A 19,721-nucleotide genomic window follows, 5' to 3' on the forward strand; every position below is an offset into this window, starting at 1 on the left:
CCTCAAATAGCATGGCCTATAGGCTATTATACTTGTAGTCTAATGTGATAATGGAATCAAGAGAAGTGGAGTTCTTTGAGAACTTGTTGTATTGTGATCGAAACTCTCAAAAACCCAAGTGTTTGATAATCTCATGAAGAAAAATATCCAAAGGATCATGAGCAACCTATATTGCCTCATAGAAGCCAAAGCTTAAAGAGTTGGGATCAAATGAGAAATGTTCTCAAGTGGAGACACTCTACCTCGTAATGAGAAACCTTGAAGAAGTCACATGGAAATTTCCTATGATTCTTTAAGTTGAGGATGATCCCAAAACCTACAAAGAAGCAATGTCTTTGAGAGACTCTGCTTTTAGGAGGAGACAATAAATGATTAGATGGATTCAATTATGTGAAACAGTACATGGGAATTGGTAGACCTTCCACGAGGTTCAAAACCTATTTGGTGAAAGTGGGTATTTTAGAGAAAATATCACATTGATGGCACCTTACAAACCTTCAAAGCTAGATTAGTAGCCAAAGCGTTAAAAAAAAAGGAAAGAATCGATTATTTATGCATCGGTTGCTAGGACAACCACAATATGAGTTTTATTTGTCTTATCATCAATGTATAACCTTTATGTTCATCAAATGGATGTCAAAACAATATTCCTAAATAGAGATCTAGAAGAGGAGATCTATGGAACAAATAGATGGTTTTGTTTTAAGGGGAAATGAACATAAAGTGTGTAGGCTTGTTAAATATTTATATGGTGTAAAAAAAGCAACGAAAAAAATGCCCTGAGAAGTTTGATAAAGCCATAGTTTCATATGGGTTTTAACACAATAAAGCCATAATATTTATATATAAGAATGTTTTGCTTATAAGTTATCTTAGTCTCGGTTGGAGGGTTGTGTCCTACACAACTCTTCTTATTGGGCGTTAACTCTCGGGTACTATGTGTTTCAGGTAAAGGTAAAGAGTTAGCGATGCTACAATGAGTTGGAGAGCTTTAGTGAAGGGCATACATGTTCAAGATTTAATGAACCTAGGGGTCGGTCCTACTTATATTATGTTTTTATTTTAGTTTTCTTTTATTATTGATGAAAGATGTTTTGTTTAGTTTCAAAAAGTTTTAGAATGAAGAATTGAATTATTTGTTTTGTTTTTCAACCAAAGATGAGACTCCAGAGTTTCTTTTGTTTTTAAAAGGCGTTAGTTGCCAACTTATTAGTAAAGTTTATGCAATTTAATTTGAGACACATTTTCTTAATTAAATAATTTATAAAAGTGAAACACTAAGAGATTGGGGCGTTACAATTAGGCCATCTAATGTATGCCGCTCATTTTATAAGAGCAGACATTACACATGCAGTTAGTAAACTAAGTAGGTTTACTAGCAATCCAAGTATCGCACATTGGAAGGTAATTGAGAGAGTTCTATGGTACCTTGAGAGGGCCAAGAAGCTATGCCTTCAATATTCTAAGTTTCCTAAGATACTTGATAGATATTCCAATGTAAGTTGGATATCAAGTGTGGGAGACAATCTCTCCACAACCAGTTGGGTGTTTATGCTCGGAGGAGGAGCGATTTTTTAGGATTCAAAGAAACAAAACATGTATTTCTTATTCAACCATGGAGGTTGAGTTTATAGCTCTAGCGGAAACTGGAAAAGAGGTCGAGTGGCTTAGGGATCTCTCGTTGGATATCCCAATTTCCATGGATGAGGTATCGACGATTTCGATACATTGTGGCAGTCAACCCACATTAGCTAGAGCCTATAATGACATATATAATGGGAAGTCTACACATAATTCTAAGACATGAGTATGTGACACAATTGATTCAAGATGGAATCATAATCGATCTCATAGTTAAGACAAGTGATAACTTAGTGAATCCATTTACAAAACCTCTTAAGAAGAGGTTAGTAAATTGCACTTCAAAAGGGATGGGACTGAAACTCCTAGAATAAGAGATTCACCGATGATGGAACCCAACTCCAAACTTGTCAACATCAAGTGCAAGAGTTTGATGGGTAAGAACAAGTTATTGATAAGTGATAGTTTCAACACTAACACAATCGTGAGTTCCATCCAAGGATGGTTAGTGTTGGTTGTTACCGAGTGAGGGTTAATGTAACGACCCAAAAAATCACTAATAAGGCTTAAGGGCCTTGATTAGTGTGTCGGGAGGGCATAATTGGTTTATGTGTGATTTAAATGATTTAATGCATGATTATGGGATAAGCATGTTTATATGATTATATGGATATATGAAATGCATGTTTATGGGTATTAATATGCATGTGGGCCCTGTTTAGCTTATAAGGGCATATTTATAATTTTGGCCCATTAATGGCATAAATGTGATTATTTGTGATAAATTGTTGAGACCACATTATTATGTGGATATATATGCAGTGTACGACACGAGACGATCCTAGTGAGCCAGTTAGTAGGAAAGTCACAACTGGACCCAATACTTTACTCGGGGTGAGTCAAGGGGTATTTTGGGTATTTGATGTTTGATTGGGTTATTAGGTTATGGAAACAAATATTTGGAGATATATTTGAAGTTAGAGAGTTTAGGAGGGAATAATGGGGAAATTTACCATTTTTCCCTCGGGGACGTTTTTGGTACCCTGAGCCTTGGGATTAACTTTAGTGACTTAAGTTAGATAAAACAAAACAAAGGAAACAGATAGAACTTTGCAAAAACTGATTCTTCTCTCTCTCACTCTTGCTTCCTCTAGAAACTCTTTCAAGCTAACTGTGGAAGCTAAGGAGGAATTTTTGGCCAGGAATCACTTGAATTGAAACTAAGGACTTGGGAATTTGCTCAGTATCTACTTGGTGAATTTATTCTTCAGTAGAGGTAAGCTTTTAACTATGGTTTAGCTTTTGAATTCTGGAAATTGCTGGTTGTTTTAAGGTGTTTATGAGCTTTTGATTTTCAAGGATTGAATTGGAGTTTAAATGAGTTTTGGGTCTAGTTTTCTATTGGAAACATATTAGAGTGTTTGTGATGAGTTGGTTGTGTTGTTGGGTTGATTTTGGGTTAGTTTTGTTGGGTTTTGGTTGTTGAAAATTGTGAATTTTTTGGGTTCCAAGGGGTCGGGCTGTGACTCTGTTCTTGGTCTGCTGCGACCCTCTAGAACAGATGGGAGCCAAGAGGAAGGGTGGGTCGCGGTATGGGGAGCTTAGGGCCGCGACATGGGGGGCATAGGGTCGCGACTCTTAAGGGAATTTTTGGGCTTTGAGAAGGTTTTAGGTGTGGGAACTTAACCAAGGGTGCTCGGGATCGATTCCATTACCGTGTTTGGTGGAATTTGATGTCCCGAAGGCTAGAACTTGGTCTGGAAACCTTTATTCACTTATTATTGATGGAATCCCTTATCATGATTGTGACTAGGTGTACGCTAGGGCTTGGAAGGAGGGATCATGCTCGAGGGTCATTTTTCGTAATCAAAGCACTCGGAATTAAAGGTAAGAAAACTGCACTCGGTTGTATGACTATGTTGGGACTAAGGGTTCCCTATACTTGTATGTAACATTGTATGATGGTATTATCCCATGTGAACATGAAATACATAAGAGTGTCAGAATTAATATTGGTGCATGGGACGCGGCTCAGCCACTGGTAGCTGAGGACAACTTAATATTCACTGAGCTTGGTTTAAGCGGACTGGAGTCAGTGGGATAAATATGGGGTATGACCTAAGGGTGTCGACCCTGGTTATTGTATGGTATGTTAATTATTTGGATGATAGATTGTTGATTGATATCATTGATTATATGAATGATGTGATCTGTTGAGTATTTGATTAATGAGTTATGAATTGTATGGTTACTATTATTGGTTTTATTTTGTGTATTGGTTTTCTTGCTGGGCCTTGGCTCACGGGTGCTACGTGGTGCAGGTAAAGTCAAGGGTAAGCTGGTTCAACCCTGACTTGGAGAGCTCTAGAGGAGAAATGTACATAGTCAACTGTTCGGCCGCCACGGCCGAGGATTGGACAGGGACAGGAATACCTTAAATGTCTATTTTGCCCTTAGAGTGGCTAGTAGTTGTATATAACCCTGGATTTATTTAAAGTTTCCTTTAAACTCTATTTCTTTCAGGATCTTTTGTATGAAATGTTTATCTAAATGAAGTTTATCTTTTATGATCCAAATCTTTTAACCATAGATCAATAATGGTTTTAGTGACACATTTTCAACTAAATGACTTGATTAGCAAGTCTTGCACCTTTATAAACACACAGTGTAACGGTCTTGGCTACCCACGACGTTCCAGTTAAGCCTAGGGATTTTGATGAAGTTCAGTTGTGTGGAACAAGCATCTCTAAATGTAGCAAAGATGTTGTAAGTACTTCAATTATGTGAATTTAGAGGTGGTGCCACCTCTCAGGGGAGTTGGAGTTTCTCCCCAGAAAGTTAATGATGAGCACATGGTCATATGAATGCTAAACAAGAAAAGTTGAAAAATAAATTTTTAAGTGGAGGTGTGTAAGGATTTACTAGTATTTTTACTAAGGAGTACTTTGTTCAATCTTTAAGACACCAATGACTTTTATAAGATTGTGTAATACTTTCACTAAGGTAAAGTTCAACTCGAAAGATACTTTATTTTATGCACCAATAATGTATGAGCTTAAAAGTAAGGATTATATTTAACCAAGTGGGGGAATGTTGAGATTTATTAAATATAATGGTCATGTAGTTTACACAATGTGGTGTAAAACACTTAGCGATTTTCACTTATGTTAAAGTGAAAATATATGAGATTTTGTAATAGGTATCCATAATTAACATGTATGGGTCTAAAGTGACACAGTGAGGAATCTAATCATGCCCAAAATTTTTGGGAGCATTTGGAGGGGTTTAAGGTCACTTTTGATAGATTTGACCAGTGTGTGTGGCGTTGCATCGCCTCGCCTTAGGTCTTTGAGATACTCAGTAGACGTTTCACCTGACAGACAATGCATCGCCTGTAGGCAGGTGACACATTGCCTGATGTGTCCATAAGGATACGTGCTTTAAGCTCCAAATTATGTGCTCTAAAACTCTAATCCTATTGGTAAGACTTAATGATGATGTCTGGACTATAAATACGGGTTATTAGAGTTGTAAAGCCTTGGTCACACTTTACAACTCTCTCTCTCTATCTCTCTCTCTCTCTCTCTCTAATTCTCTAATTCGTTGTTTTTTTTTTATTTAAATTTTTTTATGAGTTCTTGAGTTTGGGTTGTATGCACCAAGGTGCATGGTTAGTAGATATGCCCTCTAGCACTTCTGTGTGTGCATGTGCATAATTTTAATAGTGAGCATGCATATTCTATAATTATTCTTTTATTTATTCATTATTTTTTATTTATTTAAGAAAAGGAAAAAAAATAATAGGATGAGTGAGGAGGATGGATTTTTGCCTTGTTTGACTTGAGATCTTTTAGGAAATTATTGAAGTGAGATTTCGGAGTGAGTTTGCCTTGGTTGGCCAAGTGTGTGTGTGTGTGTGTGTGTGAGAGAGAGAGAGAAAGTGACCAAGGAAAATTGTATGGAAATCCTTTGGTTTCCATTTTTTTTCATGTTGACTTACCCCATTGAATTCACACTTATCCCCAATTAAATTCTAAGCCAAAAATAAGGAAGGAAAACTTAAATGGAGAACTTACCCTTTTCCCATTGCTTTGTGGTTAGTTATAGGGTAAATATATAGAAAAGATTTGAGCTTGAGGGCTCCAAAATGGTGGTTGGCCGACTGCATAGAAAGAGAGAGAGAGAGAGAGAGAGAGAGAGAGAGAGAGAGAGAGAGATAGAGAGAGAGAGAGAGGATTCTTGGGAAAAAGAATGAGAAATGGAAGAAGGTGATTCCAACTAGGTATGTGTTCTTGTTTCCCTAGTGTTGATCTTCTTATTCATCTCTGTAGAGTCACAGAATATTTAAATAACTAGCTATATAGTAGTAGTAGTAGTATTAGTAGTAGTAGTAGTAGTAGTAGTAGTAGTAGTAGTAGTAGTAGTAGTAGTAGTAGTAGTAGTAGTAGTAGTAGTAGTAGTAGTAGTAGTTAGTATTAGTTGTAGTATATTAGATTCCGTGGCTTTTGGTTCAAGTCGGGACTTAGTTGGAAACCCATAGCAATAGTTATGAATTTTATAAGTTTAACCTGTTGTTTAAGAATATCAATTATAACATAAGGTTTGATTAATATAGCTGATTATAAAGATGTTGTTTATTATAATATAAGGTTTAGATAGAATTAATAAGATCATGACACTTTTCGTGTGCATGTTTATTTAAGGATTTAATTATAGTTTAAATAAAAGAAAGTTCAAGAAAGCTCTAGAATCTTCGAAGACCATTAGGAGCATGACATTTGTCACAATCTTATTTGTTTGTGGATTAGGTTTTTATTTAGATAATTAAATAGATTTTCCGTAACTATAGGGTACTGTAACTTCTGACCTATTTTTGACCCAGTTATGTTATGAATTTCGAAAAATAGTATTTCAATAAAGTTGTCGATAATTGAATTAGCTTTCCAACGGTATAAAGATGGTCTAAACTGGAGTTTCACAGCTCTAGTTATGTTTACTTTACTATAGGTGAGTTTAGAGTTATGAGATTTAGGGAGTTAGAAGTTAGGATTCTATTTGTTTTTATTATTTTTGTTTTTAATTTTAAAAAAATCAAGCTTTGAATCCTTAAACCTCCCTCTAAACAATTTGACCAAGTCCTAAGCCTTTGACTGCAGAATATTCAAATATTTTCAATTAAATTCATTATTTTTATTCAAAGCCAAAAAAAAAGATCTTTATTCCTAGAACTCTATAAATAGGACTTAGAACCCAGCCCTTTCACTTACTCTTCAGCTGTGATCAGACTCCAAGGTGCTAGTGAGACCATAAGAGTGATAAACACTTGGGTTGGGAAAAAGCTTTGCCATTCTTAAGCTTTATAAAACACTTTGGGAAGTGAGGATTAGTGCATTTCGGTATTGGAGTTGGACCAATCTATAAGGTTAACAAAGGTACCCTTATTCTTAAGTTCAATCCTATTTGATTCCTAGTTTCTATAGTTTTCATTCAGGTTCTAACTTTTGTTATGGTTTTGTGGTTAGGTTTTTAAGTTCTTTGAACTTAAGGTGTCTTTTCGGTAAGTTTTCTCTTGGTGGTTTAGTTCTAGTCTTTTCATCTCTTTCTTTTAAGAAATACTCACTATTTTTATTATTAGTTTAGGAGTGTTCCAAGTCCCGCATTTGTTCTCATATCGTAGTTTTGGTAAGGAAAATAGGCTAGATCTTGTATGTTTGTATGATATGTTATGCTTTTATGTTATGTTATGTTTAATATGTTATGATAAGTTTATATTTTAATATGTTATGTTATGATTTATTCTACCTCAAATATTAGACAGGGGATGTAGATGGGTTATCATACACTACATGTGATATAACCGACCTCAAATATTAGATAGGGGACGTACACTACACCAAATACCCCATTCCATAACACATGAATATAATAGTAATAAAAAAGTATTATGCTAGACTAGTATATTGGGCCACTTTAGGAAAAAAAAAGGCGGTAATAATTCCATATCCCGCCACTTAGCATTTTTTTTTCATTTGGGATACCTGGAAATTTGTGAGACCCGAGAGACCAATTCCTGTCCTTCAATTCCTTCAACATTTCTGAGACCCGAGACCCATTTCCTCTCCTTCAACATTTTTGAGACCCATTTCCTTTCCCCATTTCTTCGGCTTGGTACTACATCCAAACTCCTCACTCTCTCTCTCATCTATCTCTATCTCTTTGTCAACCTTCAATTTCTAGTCGTTGGTATCCTCGAGCGAGAAAAAGAGAAATAAAAGGGGAAAATCACTTTCGTTTCCTTTTTTTTTATGGTTTTTCTTTTCTTTCATGATCTGGTTCTGAATTTTGATGGTTTCTCTGATTCCTCTTCTGCTCCGCCGCAAGAGCTACTCTGATTGTCCCTCAGGTGTGGACTAAGGCTCGACGACTATGGGATGTAGGCAGGGACTAAAGGTTGACGATGATGGGATGTAGACGGTGCTTTGGTGGTGAGGGCTAGATCGGTGCAGGTGGTGGTCGACTGTGTCTTGTGCAAGGTCGGGGACAGACGGGGACTGAAGGGTGACGCATGGGTAAGATTTTTTCTCACCTGTTTTTTTTTTATTTTTTTGCAAAAGAATTAGCATAAAACATGTGAATTATTTTATGTCTGGTTTATGCTAGAGTTTCAAGGGGTATTCAGTTGAATCCTGTATGTTGTTTTCTGACATAAATTCATACAGGATTCTGATTAGACCGCATCCAGCAATTTGATGCTTAGTTCATGGCATGGCTATTGTTTACCTTGTTGCTCTCACATTTTTGCTTTTTCAGGTCAGCTCTTCTCTTTCCTATCTGTATAGTGATCCTTTTTTCCAAAAAATAAAAATTACTGGAGAGTTAATATTATTGGAAAAGTATGCTCTGATTTTGGTGTTTTATTTTTGAATATTTAATGGAGAGTTACTAAGTTGTAGCAAGAAGTTGAAAATTGGATCATATTGTTTGGAGTAGAAATACATGTGTTTTAGTGTTTTTTTTTTTTCTTTCATGTAAACAGAAAATCATGGATTTCCTGTACTTTTTAGCTTAAGAAATTTGCTTGTCATGTCTCATTTTCTGTTTCTTGTGAACCTTTGTTATTGACACTGAGTTAGATGCATTTTTTACTGACTCAGGTCAAAAGAACACTAGAATAATTTACACCAGATCAGTGGGAAAAAGATGAGTGGTATCCCCTGCTTGGTCCATGGCGTTTCATTCAAGATGTTAGCCTTTGTATCGTCTTCCTCACAGTAGAGCTCAACACCTTTTTTTTGAAGTTCTGTTTGTGGATTCCTCCTCGAAACCCCGTTATTGTGTATAGGTTGATATTGTGGTGGCTAATAGCAATTCCTACAATTCGTGAGTACAACTCATATCTTCAAGACAGGTACACTACCCTCTTTCTCTCTCTGACATAATCACTAGCAGCACATCCTTTTCCTTTTCTTGAAATGAACTCATATACCCTCTTGGCCTACCATTTCCAGGGTTTTAACCTTTTCATAATCACTGTGTCCAAATTGCAGAAAACCAGCGAAAAAAGTCGGCGCATTCTGTTGGCTTTCCTTAGCTATTTGCATAGTAGAGCTTCTCATTTGCATCAAGTTTGGACATGGTATGTTACTCTGCAACTATTATCAATCAAATGATGTAACTACTGAGAATAATAACAATAATAATAGAGGGGCTCAGTATATTGAGAATGATGTCTGCTTAACAGAAGATGATAATTTGAAAGTTGCCATTGTTGGACAGTGCCCTGAAGGTGATACTGCAACGACTAACAATTATGAGCGATGTGAAAAGCGAGATAAAAAGCCTACTAGGCAACGGTTATTGGTAGTTGCTAATAGATTACCAGTCTCTGGCATTTAGAGATTAGTGCTGGGGGTTTAGTCAGTGCTCTTCTGGGTATGCAATTCCTACTCTTCATTTTTTAAGATTGTTTGGTCTATTTATATTTATATTAAGATTGTTTACTTGATGATATTATTGCGTGTCTAACAAAATAGTTCCCCGTATTAATAGTTTTTTGTTACTTTTTTTACCTAATGATTTTGTTTTTTTCTTTGTAAACTTGTTATTCACTTGTACTGTATGGTATAGATTCAGATCGCTTTATACGTGCACTGGAGCTTCCTCAAGTCCAGGAACACATCAGAGAACTGAAAGAAAGATTTGCTGGGTGGAGGGTAAATAATATATTTTAAGAATAAAAGTATGCCATGCATACACTCAACTTCCACAAGATAATGGGAACATGTATTAATTCTTAAGCATAATTTATCTCACTGTCTAGTTTCCTATGACATGAAGTTTTAGGATAGTTGGTCGCTTGATATGATTTGAGACCTTGTTTATGATATTCTTGTTTGGTTCTTTTACTGTAAAGCTATTAGATAATTCTTAGTCCTTACCTTCGTAGTGACACATTTCTATTTATGCTATGATGCATTCCAATTTTCTTACATAATTTATTTCTGCACATAGCTTTTTTCTCTTGATTTCCTTATTGTAGACTTACCTGCCCCCCTCTCTTTCCCTACTTCCTTTGGGGTTTGAAAAAGCTATCTTAAAAGTCATCTTTTAATTGTTATGATGTGTTTTAATCTTTTCTTTTCTGGAATTACTGAGCTTGTTTTTTTTCTTTTTTGTTTCTTGTTGTTTCTAGTTTTATGGTGCAACAACATTTTTCATTCATAGATCAAAATTCAGTGTCTCCATGATTATGCTTTATATGAAGGTAAGAGCTTAATGGCTCTTTATTTGGAAATAAATTTTAGTACTTGAAATTTTTGTTAGTACTTTCTTTAAAATTACTAAAGAGATGTCAAATGAAAATATGAAATGAATAGTGTGGCACTAGAATATTGAAGTGCTAGTGTGGTAGTGAACAACTAGCAGAACATGTTTAACTAATTGCTCTGTACTTGTTTTCAATATGCTATTGGGGTTGCTTTTCTGTGAAAATACATTAAGATATGTGGGATTGTGGCCTCTGTTTCAATGTGCAACATAAAGCTTCCTGATTTGATTTTGATTATAGCTTTATAGAACTAGTAGTAGCCATTTTCATGGCTCATATTCTGAAGGATATTTTTTAAGAGCTTTGCTTTCCTTTTAGTCATTACAGAGACAGCAAAACTAGGAAAGTTTAAAGATTGATGAGATGTGCAAAGTATTTCCAAAACAGGAGAAATAAAACTTGTATTACTAGGCAATAGAGCCATCATTACTTAGTATGCGTGGCTCATATATATATACACATAGAATTAAAAGCATTTTTTCTTGTAGTGATTGGTATACGTATATATATGCCTATATATCTTTTATGGTGTGCTTTTCTAGTTTCACAATCTCTTATTAGCATAAAATAGGTGAATTATTTGATTGCTTACAAATGATTATTTTATTTTATATTTTTGTTAAAATATTAAATACGTGTATGGGAAACATAGTCCTGCAACTTGAATTAGATAGGCCAATCATAGAATGGGATTAAAAAAATAGTTTCTTAATTGTATTAGTGAATGTTTAATATCAATATATTATTTTTATATATGAATAGAAAATCTTATAGCTAGAATTTTGAAGCAGACCTTTCAGAATGATTGGCTACGTGACATGTATCTTGGTCGTTCTCTAAAGTTCTTGTATTACTTCCTAACTGGGTCATGAATCTTGTTGCTTGACTTTTTGGTTCTAGCTTAGCTAGTACCATGTTTGTTATTAAATTGTTGGTGGTTTCTAAAATCATGGAAGTAGTGTGTTCAAAAGTTTCAAACTTTGGATTCTTTTGGCTTTTATTGATTGTTGCTTTTGCTAGTAGGTAGAAAGAACATTTTTAAAGAGAGACTGCCCCAATCTGATGCATCCACAAGCAGTTGTTGCTGATTCTAATCTTCATCTTGAATTTCTGGCTGTTCAGATCTCTAACTAATGGTGTTGGTTCCATTCCAAATTGTTTACATTTTTTCCTTTACATTTGTATTCGACATGAATTGCAAATTGCTTATGGAAAGCAGAATTTGGTTCATTTTTTTTCTTCTTCCAAAATCATTTCTATATAGTATGTACAATAAAATAACGGTTAAGATAATTCCCTATATTGGAAGAATAGCTGACAAATGAAAGTACATTTAAACTGATTTGGAATGTGTTATGTACAGAAAATGTATTGTTACATTGGCTTTTGTATTCAAGCCTTTATCTTTCATTCTTCATTGCTGGCTGGCAAAAACATGAAAAAAGAAGAAAGCTGCTATGCTTGAGTACTTTGACATCATCTTTGATTTGCATCCATATGAATGCAAATAATCTCCATATTTTGTTTCTTGTGTAAAATTATTCCTCCCAATCTCATTTATTGGACCAAGTGTGTGGAGCTATTTATTGATTCCTAGTCCAATTCATTAAGAATAAGTAAACAAACGAATTGAAATAATGATGGTGTTAAAGGTATTTTCTCAGTTTTTCTTTCATGGCCATCATATTGATCTATTTATTGATTATTTTTTCCAGGTTGGAGAGAAAGACAGTTAAGAGGAAAAGAGTTTTTGCTCGAACATATTGTTCACCTTCTTGCCAATGAGCAATCACAACTTCATGTTCTTGAAGAAGTTGAACTCGTAAGTTTAATCTCTTTAATGTTCATTAATGTTTGATATATTTTGCTATGCGAGTATGTCCTTGTATTGTCTTTAGATTGCCATTAATCATTATGTGGTGTACCTAAATATTTTATACTAAATTGTCTTATTCTGAAATTCTGAAGTGAGATTTGTGAAATGTATTTGAGATTATGTTGATTTGGTTTCACAACTAGCTATGTAGAGTTTTTATTTTTCTTTTAAAGCTATTGCTTAGTTTATTATTTTCATAAACTTGTGAGGATGAGTTCTATGTAGAGGTAGAATTACGTATTTTATGGAAATTTTATGTAATGTTCATGTAATTTGTTGGTAATAGTGTAAACTATTAAACACTTGACATAAGGTAGAGTAGATTATATGTATATTTAAAGTGACTGGTAGATTATATATATTTAATGTTCGTGATCATGACTATATGTTTAATAGGCCTTCTCTTATGCATTTAAGAAATAGTGACTTTTGGCAGTCTAAACTATTGCTTTGAATATCAAACTTCTTCTGATGTGGCCCCCAGGTTAGCAAGAATATATACAGAAAATTCAGATTGTATTTTACTGTTGAGAACATATATATTTCACATGGAAAAAGTAAACTATTTCTTACTTTTGAACTTGGGAGTGGTACAAAAATACACACATATGTTTAGACAGTTCAGAACATATATATTTCACACAAAAATAGATAATATGATTTTGTGATTTCTTATATTCATGATTTTAGATTACTACTCCAGACCTCTTTGATTTGATTAAGTCTTTCTCATTAATATTGCATTCCAAATCCTTAAACTTGTTCTTGGATAGTGAATTACAAGAGGTATATATACACATAAAGAGGCTGATAAGAGTGAATCATTCTCTTCTGCTATTGCTGCTTCTTATGTACTGCTTTTTAAGCTACTTTTTTTTTTTTTTTTACAAGTATATTGGTAGCTACTTATTATTAGAAGCAACATTTGTCTTTGTATCCATTAATATGTAAAACCAAAGGGTATTTCTCTTTTCTCCAGCACTTAGTGTAAGTACAAGTATTTTTAGTCATGATATATTCTTTCTTCACTTTAATACAGTGCATTTGTCACAAATTGAAGCAGGGCAGGTGCAAAAACAGTACATTGCAAGAGTTATTGGGGCATTTCCCGAGCATGAGCTATGTAAAGCTGTTATAATGCCCGGGAAGGAAAGAGCACAGCAGATGTTAGTTTGATGCTACATGTTCTATAGCTTTCATATGAAAACAGTCCGTTATTAGTTTGTTTTGATGTCTGCTGAGAGGTATTCCAGTGTCCCTCATTTTTTGTATTTGAGGCCATTGTCCTTGGGCATGTGCCTGAGAATAGTAGGATACCTTTTGTAAATCCTACCTCTTTGTTATGCAGGTGCTCAACTCCTCTGGTGGCACTTCAGTAAAAGGGAAGGTTGCTTGTACCAAGTTCACTAGAATTAGTACCATAATGTGTTCCTCTATATATGCAGATTTATATAATTAAAGTCGTGTGTATTGAAGTTGTTAACATTATATATATACATTTTTTGGAGTAAAGCATTTGATGTAAGTTTTTAAAGTATTTATTGGACTTTATTAGAGTGTTCTACTATATGAGTTCAAGCTTTTACACCAGACATAGCCATTAGTTATGTTTTAACTGTCATTAGTGATACATCTTTTGCTGTTGGTTAATACATGTGACAGTGAGAATCCATTTCTTACTGCTTTGGCTTCTCTTTTGTGATTTCTTGCTATATATAATAAAACTTATAGGGTAACTCTTGATGGTATATTCTGTTGCGCTATGTGTTTTATTTCTGCTGCAATTGTTGTAGTAGTTATAACATATATATCATAGTAAAAGTAGTGTTCTAGAGGGTGTATACACTCCCACTACAATAGGGGCTGGACATTTTCTCAGTCCATTCCCTCTCTCAGTCACTCAGGTATGGCGATTGCTTTTTTATTTTATATTTTAATTTCTTTTCTGTTTTTTTCTTTCTTTCTTTTGTTTTGGTGAGTTTTGTGCAATAACTATTTCAGGTTATATAATGAGCGGTTAGGTATGAGATATGGGCGAAATCCATACTAGAGCTTTCCGTGGACTTCTCCTATTACAGGTTTTAATTGTCAGTTTGTAAATTATATATGTATATTTATTTATGCTTACCATTCATTATTTGAAAATTATTCTCAAGTGATGATGATGTGTTTACTTGTTCCGTCATCGTGCAGAGATTGACCACAAAGATGTACCATTTGTTACTTTAATGGATGTTCTTACCTATCGAGAGGTATCATATTTTATTATTTTATTTGGTAGCTCTCAAGTTTTCTGGTCCGACTATCTGATTCTATGTGCACATTCTAGAATTTCCTATATAAAATATCAAGTAATAAACCATAGATCAATTTTTTTGAACATTTTAATTGAATGTGACATTGGAATTAAACCTCCTTACTGATGCAGAACCAAGAAAGAAAAAAGAATGAGCAATAGAAGAGGATAATTTAGGGAGAGAAATAGACATGGACAGAAATGACAAAGAACTAGAGAGAGATAACAGTTTTATTGAGAGACAATCTTATTTTTTTTATTCTATCCTTTTACAAATAATTCACATGGCCAAGAGCCTATTTTATAGATAAACAAAATAACAAGCTCTGACTTAATTAGGAAACTATTCTAGGAAATTAAAACTTTATAATTTTTTTGCGAAGAGAAACCATGGCTACTGCATCTGGTTCGTTTCAATTCCCTTTCTCATTTTAATTTAAAATTTCTATTCTCACAGTTTAATTTTTCATACTCAGAAATTGATTTGGGAATTGACACAATGTTTAGGGTTTTCTTTAAGCTTAGATTTGTGCATTGTGAATTTGAGTAAAGGCCTTTATTTTGGGTATGCCTTTTGTTTTCGTTCTTCGGTTTCCTTCTTCGCTTGCTGTTCTACTCATGCCAACTGTTTTCGACAATTTTAGTGAAAATTATTCTGTTGCCTCATGCACGAAAGTTAGGGGAATGAATGTTGCTGGTCCGATTCCAGAAGAGCTATGGACTCTGACCTTCTTAAACTATCTGTATGTGTTTATTTTGGACCTTTCATGGTTTTCGTGTCCTCTTCACAACTTTAAGAATAACATGGTGTATCATATATACTTCGTTTATTTCATCTGTTGTAGGAATTTGGGCTACAATTTCTTGACAGGCTCTCTTACACCCCCTTTTTTTAATCTCTATGAGATACTTATCCTTGAAACTTAATGTGGTTCTTTTGCCATTTTGTTCAGGCTGTAAAAGATGAAGCGATAGTTGAGCTTGCCATTTTGTTCAGGCTGATGCACGTTTAAGAGAAGAGCTCAAAAAAGGAAAGTGGCTATGGTAAATCATAAACTGATTGATTTGGCAATATCAAGTTTCTTTTTTTGTAATTGTTATTACTTTTTATAGAGAAAATGCAGAACAGAGGCTGTATGTATAATGTGTTCAATCAACTTCCTTCATGTTGATGCAGGGGGATTCCCGAGACATTTTGCATCTTAGAAAAGGCCTCCTGAAAGCAGTTTTGGGTCATCTTGAGTGGCATGTCTGTTTCTTGTTTTGTTATGCCTGGGATGGTTTTGAATGGGTTGAGACACACACACAATAATTTTTTTTTATACATAACTAGAGAAATATATGACAAGCAGTCCTTTCCAAAAGAAAATAAAAATACTATTATAAGTCTCTTAAATTCAGCAATGTAAAGATTAGATGAAACACTGTGAGTTCCATTAATAAAGAAATTGTAGTTTGGAGTTTTGATTGTTTAATGGTAGTTTATGCTGGTCATTCTGATTTACATATTGGTTAATGTAGAGGACGAGCTGGAAAAATTTCTTTGCTTATCTAGGTCCTAGATTTCTTGTCTCTATTGCATATAGTCTAGTAAAGCATGCCACCCTATATGCACCAGTTTTTTCTGGCTGCATACTTGATATTTCTTTCTGTATGTAATGAATTAGATGCTACTATGAATGACATTGATCCAAGGTATTTGTATGAGGTCCGAGTTTATTTTTTCATAGTCTTAAGAGATAAAAAAATATTGAATTTTTTTAATTAATGGCATATATGTGAAGACTTGACATGTGTTCATGTTTTGAGGTTTTCTATAAAGTTTTTGCATTTTTAGTTACTGTTTGGATAGCCTCATTTAAAAAACTTATCAAATTACAAAATGTTTGAATTTTTAATTTGTACAATTTAAAAGTTCCTATTGTTAGAATATGCCAAAGTAATGGAGGAATGGACATAGATTTCATCTTTCATTAAATATTTCGTACTTGTATTGATGGTGTACTCTTTGCTTGATGTGTAGGTATGGGCATCTAAGCATTGTTCAGCACCTTTTCGAGCTTCTCAGTTGCGGGATTGTCCAAGTAATGAATATATCGATGAGAGAGCTGATATTTGGTCATTAGGATGCACTTTATATGCGATAATGTGATAATGTTTTTTACCATGTGATTTAAGATTTATTGGTTTAAGTTTTCGGGTCTTTGTCTCCTGAGACCTATAATATAATTTGATGACAGTGTTGAATTTTTTGAACTAATTTTTGGATTGTTAATACAATGTTGAATGCTTTTTACTTTTTGTTATTTGAAAATCAAGTTCATTTGATGATGCTAGTATATATTAGAAAGCTAATTTTATTTATATAAATAAAAAATAAAAATATAATAGAATAAATTAGTGTTATATAAATGAATATATATTGAGAATTTAAACATATCTAAATATTAAAATAATACGAAAAATGTGTTATAATATCTATTACAATAACACTGTTTATAAGTAAAGAATTTTGTTATGCAAACTTCATTATGTAACACAAAAAATGTGTTATGCTAAAGTGTAGTATAACACAAAAAATGTGTTATACTAAAGTGTAGTATAACAAAAAATGTGTTATGCTAAAGTGTAGAATAACACAAAAAATGTGTTATGCTAAAGTGTAGTATAACACAAAAAATGTGTTATCCTAAAGTGTAGTATAACGCAAATTTATAAGTATTGAAATGTGTTATATAATCGACTTTAAATAACATAATTAAACACTTATCTATATATTAAAATAACACAGAAAGTGTGTTATCGTTGACAGTACGATAACACATCTGTATAACACTGATAAAGTGTTATGTAAAGTACCCTGACCTACGATAACATAGTCGGTCTTAACACATCAGAAAGTGTTATCGTATGTTTTGATAACACATTTTCGGTGTTATTAAAAGCATTTTTTCTTGTAGTGGTAGATGGTTTATCACATGTCATAATGGCCATTATTAGTATAGTCTTCTATAGTATATGTTATAATATGTTTTATAGTATATGTTTATGATATAGTCTCATGTTTATGATTTATGTTGTATGTTGTTAGTAGATTTTCCTTGCTGGGCATTAGGCTCATTCCTTTATTTTTCATGTGATGTAGGAAAATGAATATAGAAGGCGGAGGGATTCTTGGTAGCTTGGCTTGTGTGTTGTGGGATGGATGGAATGTGTGGACTGTGTGTCGATCGAGGATGAAGTTATTTATTTTTAGTCTTTTAAATCATGTTTTTCCGCATTTAGTTTTGTAAACAATTTTCTTTAGTTTAAAATTATGTTTTATGTTTTGAACAATGGGTACCCATGCCATATTTTCTATTATTATGTATTTGATACAATATTTCGAGATTTAATAAAGTTATATTATTTCTTATGTATCTTTCCCAAAACAGTAGCTATGTATAGTAGATCTAATGGTCTAAGGTCTTAGAAATAGTTGGGTCATTACAGTTGGTATCAGAGCAACGGTCCATTTACATGAAGTTCTCCTTGATACACACACTCAAGCTCCGAATCTAACCGCCAATGTAAGTTGTTTATGTTATAGTTGTTATGATTATGTGTTTAGTTAACGTTTTAGCCCTTCTGTTTTCAATTAAGAATATTTGTAAATTAGTTTATTTTTCGTTATTTATTTTATTTATTATCTTTGCATTTATGATTGTACATAGTGAAAACTTTTTTTTTCCAAATAAATATCATTGTTATTTTGTATGACATGTATGAGTTTGATTTTTTTTACAATCAAAATAAATAATAAATAATGACCAAGTTCGGTGAGGGTGGATACAAATCAAAGGACCGGGTTCTATATTGAGAGTTTAGGGGGCCATAGTAGTGGGAACGATTTTACTGATCCCAGCCCTCCCTCAATATGGTTAACTTTGGAACAATGATGAGTTTCGAGCCTGAGAATTAAGTCATATAGGATAATTAGAAACACACTTAGAAAATAATAAAGATGGCTTAATTTTCTAAGTATAGAAACACATCCTAATTAAAAGAAGGCTTATAATTTTTTTTCATAAGAATTCATAATTAATAGGTCCAAGTTATGTTTGCTTAGATTAAGTTTTTTCCTTAGAGCCTATTAGGGTAAGTTCTAATATGTTTCCTCGACTATTAGAACTTTGCTGAAGATGTCGCTCAGAAGATCTGCTCGCAACAACGCTATTGCCTCCAACGCCACTCCGGAGAGCAATGAAGCCCCTCCAGTTCGAAGAAGGGTAGTGTGTTCTACCACCAACCGAAGCGCACCGCAGCCGCCACCGATGGATATCACCGTAAAAATTGTCTGGTTACGACAACAAGTGGAGGAGCTGTTACAACAACAATGACAACAGACTCAGCTGCAGCCACAGCATAGCAACAATAATAGGCAGAAAAGAAAGCATCCTGATGATAAGCAGGCCAATAAAGATAAAATAGCAAGGATAAACAATGAAGGCAATAAGTCAGAATACCCGGGATGCTCTAAGTGCCAAAAGAAACATCTTGGGGAATGTCGTGCAAAGACTAAGGAATGTTACCATTGTGGTCAGGAAGGTCACCGAAAGAAAGAGTGTCCCTAGCTCAAGCCAAAGGATAAGAGGGATAATACGATGGTTCCAGAACAAAATCCTTGCCTTGACCCAGGGAGGAGCCCATGCTAGTAACAAGTAGTTACAGGTCAGATTCCTATCCTCGATAGTATATGTTTTAGTATCGCTTGATTTGGGAGAAATATACTCGTATATCTCGTTAGGAATGATAGAGAAATTAGACAAACCTTGTAGAACTAGGTTTGTGACATAGTTACCTTCGGGTGAAGTAGTCCTATCATCACAGATAGTATGAGGCGTACCGATCAAAATTGAGGACATAGAACTAGAAGGAGACCTGATAGAATTGGATTTTAAAAATTTTGACATGATATTAGGAATGGACTGGCTAGCAGGGCATGCCATAACCATTGATAGCAGACACAAGAAAGTAACGGTCGAAACTCTTGACGACCTAAGACTATGCTTTATGGGAAAAATTTCAAGACTATGTACCCTGCTTTTTTCATCTCTGAAAGCTCAGCAAATGCTAGAGAAAGGATGTCACGTATTCTTAGC

General features: G+C 34.0%; 1 long non-coding RNA gene across 4 annotated transcripts; it reads left to right on the forward strand.

Annotated features, from left to right (window-relative positions):
• Positions 1-7,433: 7,433 nt before the first annotated feature.
• On the forward strand, positions 7,434-15,468 carry LOC133830556 (uncharacterized). 4 transcript variants are annotated; one of them, XR_009892115.1, is made up of 7 exons: positions 7,434-8,989; positions 9,129-9,217; positions 9,323-10,345; positions 12,124-12,230; positions 13,348-14,362; positions 14,478-14,536; positions 15,426-15,468. It is a non-coding gene; the product is annotated as an uncharacterized LOC133830556 (long non-coding RNA). The 4 variants fall into 4 exon arrangements; XR_009892113.1 differs by lacking the exon at positions 7,434-8,989 and having other exon boundaries at positions 8,996-9,217; XR_009892114.1 differs by lacking the exon at positions 7,434-8,989 and having other exon boundaries at positions 8,996-9,217; positions 9,358-10,345.
• Positions 15,469-19,721: the final 4,253 nt, after the last annotated feature.

Source organism: Humulus lupulus, chromosome 4 (genome assembly GCF_963169125.1).
Source record: "Humulus lupulus chromosome 4, drHumLupu1.1, whole genome shotgun sequence".
NCBI lineage: Eukaryota > Viridiplantae > Streptophyta > Magnoliopsida > Rosales > Cannabaceae > Humulus > Humulus lupulus.